At 41.1% G+C, this 14,939-nt stretch overlaps 2 protein-coding genes across 15 annotated transcripts in view; one reads left to right on the top strand and one right to left on the bottom strand.

Moving 5' to 3' along the window:
* The window catches only part of ZNF106 (zinc finger protein 106), a 66,010-nt gene extending 64,973 nt beyond the window's left edge, over window positions 1–1,037 (bottom strand). For 4 of the 8 annotated variants that reach the window (XM_043554141.1, XM_043554143.1, XM_043554144.1 and 1 more), the window contains exon 1: window positions 833–1,037. The gene's annotated coding sequence lies outside the window, so the exon portion shown is untranslated. The remainder of the gene's footprint in view (window positions 1–832) is intronic. The other 4 variants (XM_043554147.1, XM_043554151.1, XM_043554149.1 and 1 more) reach the window with 2 other exon arrangements.
* A 1,068-nt stretch (window positions 1,038–2,105) lies between these two features.
* Window positions 2,106–14,939, top strand: part of SNAP23 (synaptosome associated protein 23) — a 38,482-nt gene continuing 25,648 nt past the window's right edge. For 3 of the 7 annotated variants that reach the window (XM_043554137.1, XM_043554135.1, XM_043554132.1), the window contains exon 1: window positions 4,044–4,156. The gene's annotated coding sequence lies outside the window, so the exon portion shown is untranslated. Of the gene's footprint in view, window positions 2,232–4,043; window positions 4,157–14,939 lie in introns of those variants that run through there. The other 4 variants (XM_043554139.1, XM_043554133.1, XM_043554134.1 and 1 more) reach the window with 3 other exon arrangements.

Below are 14,939 nucleotides of genomic sequence, written 5' to 3'. Positions count from 1 at the left end.
GAATCTAAATATTTCATGGATTCATTCACAACCAAACTCGAGAACAGGGCTTAGAACACATTTTGGATTTCCCATGGCGTTTGGAATACTATTAGGCTTTTAGGAAGTGCTCACAAGTTATTTCGGCTTAGCTAAATTCGATATAAACCATTATGGTAGATAAAGCACCCATTTGCTAGGTAAGAGAAGAACTTCCCTTAACTCGGATGGTCCTAAGTTGCTAAGAGCCAAGGAAATCTCAAACTTCCCAATAAAATGGTTAGGCTGACTCTTAAAGATGATTAAATTGAGCAGACTCAAAGCATTTGAGTGCAAAGCATCTCCTCCCCATAATTATGCACCGAGATTCAGACTAAATACTAGCTTGACACGTAGTAAGCGCTCCATAAATCGTAGCTATTATTAAGACGCATCCCAAACGGAAAGAAGACGGAAGGAGGAAAAAGAACGGAGGCTGTCAGTCACAAGAGGTCGAAAGGTGTCCCTGGCCTGTGACCCGGAGGCCTTTAAGCACCTGGGTCTGCGGGATCCCTGCGGAACCGGGGACCGAAGGAGGTCAGCGGCCTCCCCTAAAGGTCAAGGTTCTTGCAGGCACGTTTCCTGCCGGGGCTGGAAGTAGAGTCGGAACGCCCCCGCGAGAATCTATATCCCGAAGCCAGAAGCACCGCCTGCCCGTAAACCGCGCGGGCTCCGGGAGAAGGGGGTTGCCCCTGTGCCGCAGCCTGCACGAGCAAAAACCCGGCCACGTCCTGCAGCCCCAAACCTTAGGCGCGGACCACCGGGACCCTCCCGTTCCGAAACGCCTCAACGCAGCCCGACCCTCGATACTCACACTCACAGCCGACCCCTCCTACTCCATCAGGCCGCCAAGATCCCGGCGAGGGGACTCCCTGAGGCCCCCCCACTCAGTTTTGGGTCCGGCGGCCCACTCCGGACCCCCTCCCCGCCGGGCACCGCCGCCGCCGCCGCCAGCGCGCAGGCGCACACCGCCACCGTCACGCTCCCCTTTTTTTTTTCCCCTTTGCTGTCCGCCTTTCTCAATAATCTAGCTTTATTTGAACACATGAGAGTGAACAACGGACACAGGGGAAAGAAGCTTTACGCAAAAAGAAAGATCAAAGGCCGGCAGGCAAGCTTGAGGAAGTTACTCTGCTGCACTGAACTCAGTTGTGACTAGCCTTCCTCGTTCCTTTTTTTTTCTCTTTGTTCTTCCCCGGCCTTCCTTTTGCTTCTACTCTCTTCCTAAATCCCCAGCATTCCCTTTATGCAGTGGCAATTGTTTAAGCTACATTTCCAACCATTCCTGCCTTGGAAAATTTACTGAAATTTAACGGATGTTGCAGGAGCTTGAGGACAGACAGATATCTGAGTTCAAATTTTGATCTAGCCGCTAGTAACTTATGACTTTGGGCAAATTACAAGTTTTGTTGGAACCTCAGTTTCTTCACAGTTAAAATTAGGATAATGCTATCTCTCAGGGTGTTGCTAGGATTAAAAGACATAATATAGGTCACATTCCTATCCATGAATGGGTGCCTGTCAAAGAGCGAACAATACATGAATACCAATGATTATATTTTTATTAATATTTAATATATTTATTTTCTTTATTAAACTTAGCCCATACACATTCCCTATTTTAGTGACTACAAATAATCAGATAAACCAAGTTACATTAGGATTAATAATGTTGTGAAGTGTTACTCCTCCCATATTATTGAGCTTCTGATAATGTCTATGTTTAACAAGACCTGCAATACCTAAAATCAAAGCAAGCACCTTCATCAATGTGTAAGTCCAGACTTGCTTAGAACCCCTTTTTTTTTATGTTTTTTTTTTGAGAAAGAGAGAGAGAGAGCACGCACACAAGCAGGGGGAGGGCAGAGAGATAGGGGGACAAAGGATCAGCCAGCTCTGCACTAACAGCAGAGAGCCTGATACGGGGCTTGACCTCACAAACTGTGAGATCATGACCTAAGCGACGTCAGACACTCAACTGACTGAGCCACCCAAGCGCCCCCAGATTTGCTTCTAAAGGATTGAGGAACTATTCTAATTGTGTGTTTGTGACATCACAATTCTTCTAAACACTCAAGGTCTGAGGTATGCTGCTCATTCTACTCTCCTTTAAAGGCATGCAATGGAAGGACTACTTTACCCATATAAGCTGAGGGCCATAGTCCAAAGAAAAGCTTGTAGAAGACCAAGGTCAGCCATTGGTGAACATCAAGGTAATCCTAGATCAGGGTTTCTTAACCTTGGCACTATTGATATTTTGGAGATGATTCTTGGGCTGTCCTGTGCATTGCAGGATACTTAGCATTCCGGGATACTAAATGCCTATAGTATCCCCTTTATATCCTCCACCCCAATCCCTGTCGTCTTGACAATCAAAAATGTCTCCAGACACTGCCAAATGTCCACTCAAGGGCAAAAATGTTCCTGATTGAGAACCATGGCATTACACCATGGATAAATACACCATAAATAAACTCAACCATACATTTTGTCCACTTCTGCCTATAAGAAGTGATTGGTGCTTAAGAAAGCCACACACCAAGATAGAAGAGGGAGAGTTCATTTTTACCAATCTTATACAGGCCCTTGACACTGACACCAGTCCTCCAGTCTTTCTCTGATCAACTTGTTCTGTCACTTTATACAACCATATTCGAAAACTTCTCCACTTTCCTTAAAACCCCCAACTCCTTTTCTATTAGCAAATGACCTCATCTCCTATTTCACAAAGAAAACAGAGGTCATCAGATGAGAACTTCTTTAACTTCCTGTTACTAAACATACACACTTACAGACACATACTTCCTCTTATTATAATTAAGGAGATATCTTTATTTCTCTTCCAACACCATTCCTCCCACCAGTACTTTGGATTGTCTCTACTCTTATTCTCTCAAGATCTTTACCTACTAACACTTCTGTTTATTCAACTATTTTTTCCCCTCAGTTGTATGTTGCCTATCATGCTCAAGTTTCTCCTGTCTTAATTCTAACAAAAATCCAAACAACAGAAACAAAAACTTTGACCCCTTGTCTGTCAAGGCCTAACTTTCCAAAAGCATTTTATAACCTCTCCCTACTTTTGCACCTCCCCTCTCTCGAAATTGCTGCAGTCTATCTTTCAACTTAATCATCCCACCACATAGCTTTCACTAAGATCACCAATGACTTCTGTGTTACAATATACAAAAGATATTTCTCAGGGTTCACTTTCCTGACCCTTAGAAGTAGATTCCTTCGAAGTGCTGTTATTATTTTTTTTAATTATTAATTTCCAGCACTGTGCTGTATTCTTAGAGGTACCCAGAAGAGTTCCTGGACCTGTTTAAAACCCTTCAATGGATTTCTGTAGCCATGGTATAAAGTCCAGGCTCACTTAAGCTTGCACACTAAAGTCCAGTATAAAGTGCAAGACCTACCAAGATCTAGCCCGTTGCCGACTATTTAAAGGTTATTCCCCACTTCACCTGGAGATACACGATGAGCTCTAAGCCTCTCAGCAGAATGAACTACAAGGAATTTACAGAAAGTGCTATGTTCCTAATGGCAAAGTCTGTTTCCGCAGGCTGGAAAACTATCACTCTCTATCCCAGACTTCTGGGAGAATTCCTACTTAGCCTTCCTGATTGAAAAGTCGCTTTCTCTGGGAACCCTTCCAGACATCCCTAAGGATAAGGCGCAGCTTTCATTATGCACCGACTTCGCCTCGGACTTCCTGATACCACTCACTAAATTCTACCCACTATTATTTGTTTACATATCGATCTCCAATCTAGATAGATCAAAAGATCCTGGAGGGCGAGGAAGGCATTCTTGTCTCCTTTTCTTCAGCAATCATCCAGCAGATGGCTTGCCCTCGACAAATGTTTGTTGCATGAATATATCCCACCTTCGGGAGGGATTCGAATTATCCGGTTAACGGGCGACTCCCCAGGCTCTCCGCCTGCGTGGCAGGGAGATTTAAACCCCTCAGACGGTGATTGGCTCCGGCTCCAGGGGTGTGTCCGCGCCCGCGCGGCCGGGGAAGTGCGCAGGCGCGCGGGCCCGGCGCGCGCAGGCGCTAGGAGGAGGCAGCTCCAAGTCCGGTCTGGGGGTGTCCGAGCCGCTGCGGCGCGAGAGGAGTGGCCGGAACTGGTTGGTGAGCTTCCAGGAGTGGGGTTGAGGGAGCTAGTCGGGTTGAAGATTGGGATCAGGTCCCAAGAAGAAGGAGTATTATTGTGTTTAAAAGTTCGTGGGATCGGGCTTAAGGGGAGGGGGGGAAGTGCTCTTGCCTCTACTGGGCAGGTCGGGCCCAGAGCAAGGACGCGAGGCGCCAGGAAACTACCGAGGGGCGGCGGAGGAAGGGTGGTGGGGTGGTGGTTCGTTGGTCCCCTCCTCAAAACCAAGCAGAGGTAAACTCCCACCCCCTCTCCTCTACAGTGTTGCTGTGGTCGTGATTAGAAGACTGTACGGTGACCACAAGTGATCAGATAACTCTGAACTAGTTATTTGAAGGTCTCTGAGGTTCGTGGCATTGGAGAGTCCAGGCTCTCTAGGAAAGTCCATTCTTACCTCGTGGCTGTACTGCAGACGCACGAAGGATCCGTAAAACGAATTTCACAGTTCCAGCCTGGAGTTGTTGTGGGTAGGGGGAGAGTACTGGAAAGTACTGTTTCATTTCAACCTTTTTTAAGTCATTAATCATTACAGTATTAGGAAAGGTACATAAGAGTAGAGAAAACCGAAAGACGTCAAAGTTGGGAAAGGAAGATGAGAAGGGAGTGTCGTTTTGCCTTTTGCTAGTCATCTTCAGGGAGTAGGTGGACGACTGGAGAGGGCTGTTTGGATACTGGTAGCTTCTGACAGCATTCCCTTGGCCATGTGAAAATAATATAGCTTCTTAGTAGCAGATAGTTCAAGAATTGAGAGGAATATTATTCCATGTGCCCTTAAGACTGGCTTTCAGATGTGCAGGTAAAATATGGTCAGGTAGAAATGGTTCTCCCACGTTCTTGCCTAGCCTGGAAAATACCACACTTTAAATGCATGGGACCTCATTAGCTAGAATACTTTGAAATCTAACCTTAAAATATTTCATAGTAAGATTTTTAAAAAATAATGTTTCTTCCATAATCACAGTTGATGCCTAAAGCATCTAATGGTTAATTGTCTTTTGTTCCTTTGGTAAGAGGTAATGATAAAGAATATATTCATATAGATATTAGAAGAAACACTTCTTCTCACAATTACCATGCTCCTTTGACAGATGATGTGAAAGTGAATGAAATGATCATGCAACAGCCTACAGCTCAAATATTTATCAGTGTTAGTAGGCTTTTTATTTTTGTTTTTGGGTTTTTGGGGGGCGGGGTGCTTGTGGTATATGGGTATACACTAGAAAATTGCTGTTATCCTAGTTCCAGCATAGCAGTGGATTATTGTGCCATTATTTTCTTAACACTCTTTCCTATAGACACTATTCTTAACAGTATAACACTCTTTCCTGTAAATAGTAGTGTTTGCTTAAACATAGTAGCAAGCTCACTTAACTAAAGGTCACACCTTTTCTAGTTATTCGGAACACAGCCTTGAACCTAGATGGAAGCAGATAAACAAAGAAACAGGCCCAAGTTGTTCATGGGACAACTGTCAGTATTTCACCCATCATGAACCATACCACCATTGTAAAATTTGCCTTTTTTTAAAAAAATTTTTTTTTCAACGTTTATTTATTTTTGGAACAGAGAGAGACAGAGAATGAACGGGGGAGGGGCAGAGAGAGAGGGAGATACAGAATCCGAAGCAGGCTCCAGGCTCTGAGCCATCAGCCCAGAGCCTGACGCGGGGCTCGAACTCACGGACTGCGAGATCGTGACCTGGCTGAAGTCGGAAGCTCAACCGACTGCGCCACCCAGGCGCCTCTGTAAAATTTGCCTTTTAGAAGATCATCTGCATTATTTCATGTTTTTAATAGATTTGTTTTCAACATTACACTTTTCCAAAGTGATAATCTGTGAAATCATGGTTTTTATGTATTTTATTCCCTTTTCTAGTATACGTTATAATATACATGTAACTTAAATACATAACTATTGCTGGGGGCATCTGGGTAGCTTAGTCGGTTATGCATCTGACTCGATTCTGGCTCAGGTCATGATCTCACAGTTCATGAGTTTGAGCCCCACATTGGGCTCTGCACCCCCTTCCCCATAAGTAAATAAACATTTAAAATAATGAAAAATAAAAACTATTTTTTTTTAATTTTTTTAAACGTTTATTTATTTTTGAGACAGAGAGAGACAGAGCATGAACGGGGGAGGGGCAGAGAGAGGGGGAGACACAGAATTGGAAGCAGGCTCCAGGCTCTGAGCCATCAGCCCAGAGCCCGACGCGGGGCTCGAACTCACGGACCGTGAGATCGTGACCTGAGCTGAAGTCGGACGCTTAACCGACTGAGCCACCCAGGTGCCCCGAAAAATAAAAACTATTTAAATACATAACTATTGCTTATATAACAGCTGAAATCATCTTGTGTTCTTACTCTGCACTCTGGAAAATACTGCTTTGGAACTAACCTACTCAGTCTATTTTTAAAATTTTTTTAGAGAGAAAGGGCACAAGTGATCAAGGAGGCAGAGAGAGAGAGAATCCCATGAAGGGCAGAGAAAGAGAGGAGAGAGACAGAAGCGGAGCTCATCTGAAGTGGGGCTCGAATTCACAAACCTTGATATCATGACCTGAACTGGTCAGATGCTTAACCCTGAGCCACCCAGGCACCCCATAACCTACCCACTTTAAAATTAAGTATTGGTTTAGGCCACTGGACCCAGTGATGGCATTCACTGTTTTGACACAATTCTAGCAAACTTAAACTTATCTGGTCTCACCAGATGAAAGTAGATTAGAATAGCAAAAGGGAAAAAAGAGGATGTTAGCTCTTTGACATTTTAGTGAAATCAGCTACTGTTTGGTTTTTTTCTTCTGAATTAAGGTGCTTTTTTTTCTTCCTTTCGTTCCTGTGTTTTAAACATTCTGGAAGAGTGTTTTTTAGTTGTGTTTATACTTAGCGTTATGTATATTTATAATATATGATGTTGCTTGCATCCAAGAGTGCTGAACTTTTTGATTCTAGTGCCATATTTTGTTTGTAGCTCTGTAGATCGAGAAAGGACTAGATGACAAGGACTGGTCTTTTCTTTGTTGTGGTGGGTAGAGACTTGACACAGATGGATCCAGTGCCTCCCAACAATTGGAGGAAGTGGATTGTAGAGCCAGGAAACAGCATGTACTGTTCTTTTTGTAAGACTGGGGGTGGAGGTGGGGTTCTATTTGCCCTCATTTAAATTCACTGACATTTTGGTTTTGATTTCAATTTAGGTTGTATTGCTACTAAAATATTTATATCACTGATGAGTGTATTTTTCTGGAATCCCCTCATCATATTGATTTTTGTGAGATCTGTAACTTGGATTTAAATTTATTTGAACAATGCTTTGATAACGGAGATTACATTTAGATGGCCTCTTAAAGCTTATAAAATAAAATTCCCAACTTCTTTGTATACAAAGCCCTTCACAACCTGTCTCCTGTGTCTCCCCACCCTACCCACTCTGTACGCACATACATACAATATATTACTGCATATGTAATATAAGGACTACTGAGTCCTTACATTGTGACACTTCTTTGATAGTGCAAAATCACAATTTTTTTAGGGTTGATCATGCTTGGATTTTGGTTCCCAAATCAAAATCACAAGAGATGTTTAACAACTATTATGAAAAATTACAGTAGCTTTGTTGAGCACTATAAACCATGCCAGCCAAGGTTTAAATGCTTTGCATGAATTAACTCAATCCTTATAATGCTCCAATAAACCTTATATTCTCATTTAATGAAAACTGAAGCACAAAGAAGTAAATTAAACAATAGGATTTAAAAACATTATGCCTCCAAGTATTGGGCATTTAACCACCACACTGTATTGCCTGTTGTATAAACAAGAATGTGTGTCACTCTTTTAACCTATTGTGAGGAGATATTTTCCAGGGACCTGAGTGCTACTGTTCTCTATCTCTGGCATATGATTCCTGTTGTCAGAATATTTGAGAAGCTAGCCAGAAAACTTCTAGGTGAACTTGGACTCAGAGCAAAAATACCTGGATGATTTGGGTAAATACTTTATTCAGGCAAGGTGAAGCTTTGTGCCTACCTCACACTTGCTGTCTCCTTAGCAGATAACATTCTTAAGTCTGCCAGATTATATGTCTTTCCAACCTGGAGAATGAATGCTGCATTCTTGAGCCTTTTTCCTAACTCCCATAGAGCATTCCTTTTCTTTCTCCATAGCCTTTCTTTTCAACAGTGTGATTCAGTTCAACAATGTGATTGTAATCACATATAGATCCCCCTCCCTAGAATTATGTTCTGGTCACTTAGAATAGAATTAGGGAAGTTCCAGGACTTGACAACTAGGTGTTGGACATCAGCAATTAAGTTATAAACTGTGCTTCTGTAAAGCTAAAGTGTAATTTTGATCTTTTGATTCCTGGCTTTCAGTGGTATTTTCTCACTCAGTATGGTTTCTATCTTGAATCATGTGCTTCAGTGCCCTTTGAAACCAAGATGTTTAATAGATATGATTTAGTGGTGTACTTCTTCTATTTACATAGTTTTTGAGCTTCATAAGAATGGTTAAAGTTGTTCCCATAGAAGGAAGTAGAAAAGAACTTTTAGAGAGGAAGTAAAAGGAGGAAACTAATCTTAACATAAGTAAAGCTCTCATCTAAATGCCTTCAGAAATAATTAAATTTCCTAATCAGAGCATGGACTCTTTTTGGTATAACCTAGAGTATTTTGAGTATTTTGAAATCCTGTACACCTGTACTTTTTGTGTGTGAGCATCCTTTCCTTCTTCCTTTTAAATGTCTCGTTAAAAATGGGGCACCTGGGTAGCTCAGTCTGTTATGCGTCCAACTTCAGTTCATGTCATAATCTCGCGGTTCGTGAGTACAAGCCCCGCATCTGGAGCCTGCTTCAGTTTCTGTATCTCTCTCCCTGCTCCTCCCCCGCTCACACTGTGTCTCTTTCTCTCTGTCTCTCAAAAATAAACAAATATTAAAAAAAAAATGTTCCCTTACTTGATAGCAAATACTTGAAAAATGTTTGTGGAATGAATGAAGAGGGATATATTCTGGGACTGGGATTTCTTTCTGCCAAGCCTCCAGACTAGGTAGGCTGCTGACTCTCCATCTACCAGCATAAGGGAATTCTCAGCTCTTCTGAGGCCGTCACCATAGCTAGATGTCACCACATTCTCTTCCAACAAACTTGGCCTTGTTTTCCTCTTCAGTTGGGCCCTGGTCTGGCATGCCCTCCTAAGACCACAGGTTTCTGCTAATAACTGCTTTCTCTTAGACTCTCCATCCACCAGTGTGAGGGAATTCTCAGCTCTTATGGGGGAGTCACCATAGCTAGATATCACCACATTCTCTTCTGACAACCTTGGCCTTGTTTTCCTCTTCAGTTGGGTCCTGGTTTGGCGTGCCCTTCTAAGACCACAGTTCTCTTCTGAGAACTATTACCTCTTCAGTTATCATCAGGTCTGTTCCAAGAAGGACCACCCCCCTCCCCTAGGAAGGATTACGTATTATGGAAAGAGCCAGAAGTATTGCATTTTATTCTCTTAGCATAAATAAGTTAGACTAGATGACCTCTGAGGTTTATTTTCAGAGACTATTCTCTGAGATAAGAATTGAACAGAAACTTTGTTCCCATATAACTGATAAATTAAGCAGAAATTTCAGTAGGTTAGTAGTTTCCAAGTCATGTTCCATGGAACCCTTGTTCCTTGGGATTAATAAAAATGTTCTTTGAAGGAAAAGTTTTGTTTTTAGGCTTTTTTTTTTCCCTTAAATATTTATTCATTTTTGAGAGGGAGAAAGGCGGGGGTGGGGGTGAGGGACAGAGGATCCGAAGCAGGCTCTGCGCTAACAGCAGCGAGCCCCATAGGGGGCTCAAACTCATGAACTGTGAGATCATGACCTGAGCTAAAGTTGGATGGTCAACCAACTGAGCCATCGAGGCACCCCTGAAGGAAAGATATTTAGGTCATTTACATTTGACTGAGATAGCCACAGTTAAACAGATTTCTTTGTTGCTTCAGGACTTCTGATTTCCAGCCAAGAATTTATTAGCCAGCCAGTTTTTAAGGGCAAATATAAAACTAGAAGATGGGGAGGTATAAGAGCTAAATATGTTCATTGTAGAAAGTTTGTGGGTGATATCCAGAATTGAAGCATATGAAGCATATGATTTAGGAATTTGGGATTAAACACTGGAACAACTAATACTGTTGAAAATTTTGCTGTTGGGGTCCTGGGAGCAGGAATTGGTTTGGGGTATGAGGGAGGGCAGAGGAATTGCTATTTATTACTGTTGTGGAACTATTTGACTTCTCAAACCATGTACATATATAGATTTGATTAAAATAAAATATAGAAGAACCCAAATCTTCAAAAATAATTTTAGATGGCTAAATAATATTCCATCATGTAGTTATACCATAATTATTCAGTCAAATCCCCTATCATTGGTTCCTTAGTGGCTTCCTTTTGTTTTGTTTTGTTTACATTATCAATAATACTGGAATTGGGATGCCTGAGTGGGTCAGTCTATTAAGCATCCGACTCTTGATTTTGGCTCAGGTCATGATCTCATGGTTCATGAGATCAGGCCCCAACCAGGGCTCTGTGTTGACAGCGCAGAGCCCACTTGGGATTCTTTCTCTCCCTCTGCCCTTCCCTTGCCCATTCTCTCCCTCCCCCCATCCCCCCGCCGAAAATAAATAAATAAATAAATAAATAAATAAATAAATAAATAAATAAATAAATAAAAAAAACTGGGGCTAATGTATCTTTGTATCTGTGATTTACTTCTACATTGTTAAGAACAGAACAAGGCCAAAGAGTAGGAAAAATTTTAAAGTTTCTTATATATATTGCATTATCTTTTGAGAGTTTTCGTTTTTAAAAATCATCATTTTATTCTAAACAGTGGTCAAGAAAACTTTAATTTTATAGATGCGGGAATTGAACTACCCACAGACATCCTGAATGCTAAAAAAAAAAAAAAAATACTATTTATATCACTGTTTCTTGTGTCATTTGGAACTTGCAACATTTTTTATCTTTTAGAGTTTTTCGCTATCAATGATTTATAGTTATTGCATAGACTTGCTGTTAATGTAGTTATAGAGTAATAGAGTATTGTGAAACCTATCTATAAAACCAGTATATGTTTACAACTTTTTGAGAAGGGGGTGAGGGATTGGGTTAAATAGGTAATGGGGATTAAGGAGTATACTTGTCGTGATGAGTACCAGGTGATGTATGGAATTATTGAATCACTATATTGTACACCTGAAACTAATATAACACTGTTAACTGGAATTAAAATAAAAACTTACAAGTAAAATAAATCCTTTTAAAGAAAATTTAGAAAAGTGGCACCTGGGTGGCTAATTGGTTAAGCGTCTGACTCTTGGTTTCAGCTCAGGTCATGATCTCAAGGTTTGTGCATTTGAGCCCCACATTGGGCTCTGCTCTGCCAGTGCGGAGCCTGCTTGGGATTCTCTCTACCCCTCCCCAACTTGCACTGTCTCTGTCTTTCTCAAAATAAATTAATTTTTAAAAAGATTCTTTAAAGAAAATTTAGAAAATGCATTATTGTGTAAGGCAAATAAAAATCATCTGTAAAATTTTTAAAATATTTTCATTCCATCTCATTTAAGCTGGGGTGGGCATTTCCATTTTTGGCCTTTATTTTATTTTATTTTATTTTTTTAATGTTTATTTATTTTTGAGAGACAGAGACAGAATGTGAGTGGGTTAGGGGCAGGGAGAGAGGGAGACACAGAATCTGAAGCAGGCTCCAGGCTCCAAGCTGTCAGCACAGAGCCTGACACAGGGCTTGAACTCACGAAGCATAAGATTGTGACCTGAGCTGAAGTTGGATGCTCAACCGACTGAGCCACCCAAGCGCCCCAATTTGGCCTTTAATATTTAAACTATACACATTTTTTAATGTGGCATTAAGATTTATTGGTAGAAAATAATGGTGCTTAACCTGTATAATGACCATTTTAAGTCTCAAAAAACAGTTCAGCGTTTTCAGATACACTAACATGTAAATAATGATTTTGATGTTGCCTTCTTTAAATTTCACTTTCTCTTGTACTAGTTATTAATAACAGCCAGAAGTGCCAATTAAAAAAAGTTTTTTTCTTGGGGCACCTGGGTGGCTCAGTTGGTTAGGTGTCTGACTTTGGCTCAGGTCATGATCTCGCGGTTTGTGAGTTCAAGCCCCATGTTCGGGTCAAAGCTGACAGCTCAGAGCCTGGAGCCTGCTTCAGATTCCGTGTCTCCCCCTCTCTCTGCCCCTCCCCTGCTCATGCTCTGTCTGTCAATAATAAATAAACGTTAAAAAAAATTTTTTTTTGAGTTTTTTTCTCTCCTTGACAGAAAAAAAACTTGGACTCTTTTTCCTTTTAAAGATGTGGAAAGGCATGTTTTCAGAATTCCAAGAAGCTGTTTTAAATTTTTTTTAAGTTTTTATTTATTTAACTAATCTCTGCACCTCATGTGGAGCTCAAACTCACAACCCCAAGATCAAGAATTGCATGCTCCTGGAGTGCCTGGGTGGCTCAGTCGGTTGAGCGTCCGACTTCGGCCCACGTTGTGATCTCGCTGTCTGTGGGTTGGAGCTCCGCATCGGGCTCTGTGCTGACAGCTCAGGGCCTGGAGCCTGCTTCCGATGCCACGTCTATCTCTCTCTCTGCCCCTCCCCTGCTCATGCGCGCACGGGCGCTCTCTCTGTCAAAAATAAACATTAAAAAAAATTTAAAAAAAAAAATTTGCATGCTCCTCCAACTGAGCCAGCCGGGCACCCCACCCAGAAGTTGCTTTAAACACAAAGATACTTATATCTGAATAAAGAAGTATGTTGGGTTTATTTCTTGATGTGGTTGTTCTATCCTCTTTTCCAGCCACCATTTTTCTTCCTGGAGAAGAAAGGAGGGGATCCATTGAACATAAAGTACAAGTTTTGTATTTCAATGGTGCCTACTCTATAGATAGCTACTATCAATTATTTTAAGTGAATCTCCATATTTTATGCTATGGCAGAAAATTGTTCAGCATAGGAAAAGCTACAAAATTAATGATTTCTTTCTTCCTTTTGATTCTCACTCATACTGTTTACTTTTACTTGACTGCTTCTTCCAAATATTCTTTCTCCATCCTGAAGTTTTTTTTTTTCAATTTTTTATAAATCGAGGTATAATTCACATAATGTTAAAGTTCACTATTTAAAGTATACAACTTAGGGGCACCTGGGTGGCTCAGATGGATAAGCGTTTGACTTCGGCCCAGGTCATGATCACGTGGTTCACGGCTCAGAGCCTGGATCCTGCTTCAGATTCTGTGTCTCCCTCTCTCTTTCTCTGCCCCTCTCCTGCTAGTACTGTCTCTCTCAAAAATAAACATTAAAAAAAGTTTTTAAAGTAATAAAGTACACAATTTAGTGGCTTTTAGTATATTAATAATGCTGTGCAGCTATCATCACTAATTCCAAAACATTTCTGTCACCTCCAAAACAAGCCCTGTACCTATCAGAAGTTAGTCCTTTCCCTTTTTCCCCCATCCTCTGGCAATCACTAATCTACTTCTTGTCTCTATGGATTTGCCTATTCTGGACATTTCACATAAGTGACATCATACTATACGGGTCTTTTGTATCTGGTTTTGTTAATTGAATGATGCTTCCAAGACTCATACATGTTGTAGCATGTAGCATTCCTTCTTATGGCTGAGTGATATTCCATTATGTGAACATTTGGGGTTTTTCTGCTTTTTGACTGTTAGCAATAATGCTGCTTTAAGCATTTAATGTACAAGTTTTCATGTGGATGTGCATTATCATTTCTCTCTAAAGTACCTAGGAATAGATTTGCTGGGTCATATGTAATTCAGTGCTTAACTTACTGAAGGCTAAGTTATTCTTGTCCTGCATTGTTAAATGATACTTTTTTTCCTCCCCTCCATTAGGTACCAGAATTATAACAGGGTAGGATATCATTGATAATACCTGACTCTACATTTTTAAAAATATCAACTTTGATCTAAAACACTGGTTTTCAGGGGCACCTGGATGGCTCAGTCAGTTAAGCATCTGACTCTTGACTCAGTTTCAGCTCAGGTCATGATCTCGCGGTTTTGTGAGTTTGAACCCCATGTTGGGTTCGGTGCTGATGGTGCAGAGCCTGCTTGGGATTCTCTCTCTTCGCCATCTCTCTCTAAATAAATAAATAAACTTAAAAAAATAATAAAAAATAGTGGTTTTCAGCCTTGACTGCACATTGGAGTCACCTGGGAAGGTTTAAAATCTACTGGCTCTCACCCCCCAGAGATTCTGATTCAAATAGTCTGGGGTGTAGCTTGGGCCTCTAGGTGATGAGTGTAGCCAAGACTGGGAACCACTGTTGTAACATGTGCGCTAATCCTGGAGTTAGACTTGCTACTTGAAAAGGGAAAAGCAGGGACTTCATATATATGCATTTCTTTGGGCAAAGCTGCTACACATTTGAATGAGTTGACAGTATATCTATTTTCCTCTTTTTAATATATGTAACAGCACATCCTCTGCATCGGTCCACCTAGATTTGAATCTGGCTCTTTGTGACCTTGCAAAAGTTGCTTAACCTCACTGTTCCTTAAGTTCCTACATCTGTAAAATGTGGAATTAAATAGTATTTGCTATGGACTAAATGTTTGTCTTCCTACCAAAATTCATAGGTTGAAATCCTAATTCCTGGTGTGATGGTATTTAAATGGGTCTTCTGGGAGGTGCTTAAGCCATGAAGGTGGATCCCTCATGAATGGGAT

The sequence above is a fragment of the Prionailurus bengalensis genome, chromosome B3 (genome assembly GCF_016509475.1).
Source record: "Prionailurus bengalensis isolate Pbe53 chromosome B3, Fcat_Pben_1.1_paternal_pri, whole genome shotgun sequence".
In the NCBI taxonomy this organism is placed as follows: Eukaryota; Metazoa; Chordata; class Mammalia; order Carnivora; family Felidae; genus Prionailurus; species Prionailurus bengalensis.
Note: the sequence above shows the minus strand (reverse complement) of the source record. Positions and strands in the feature narration are given on the sequence as shown.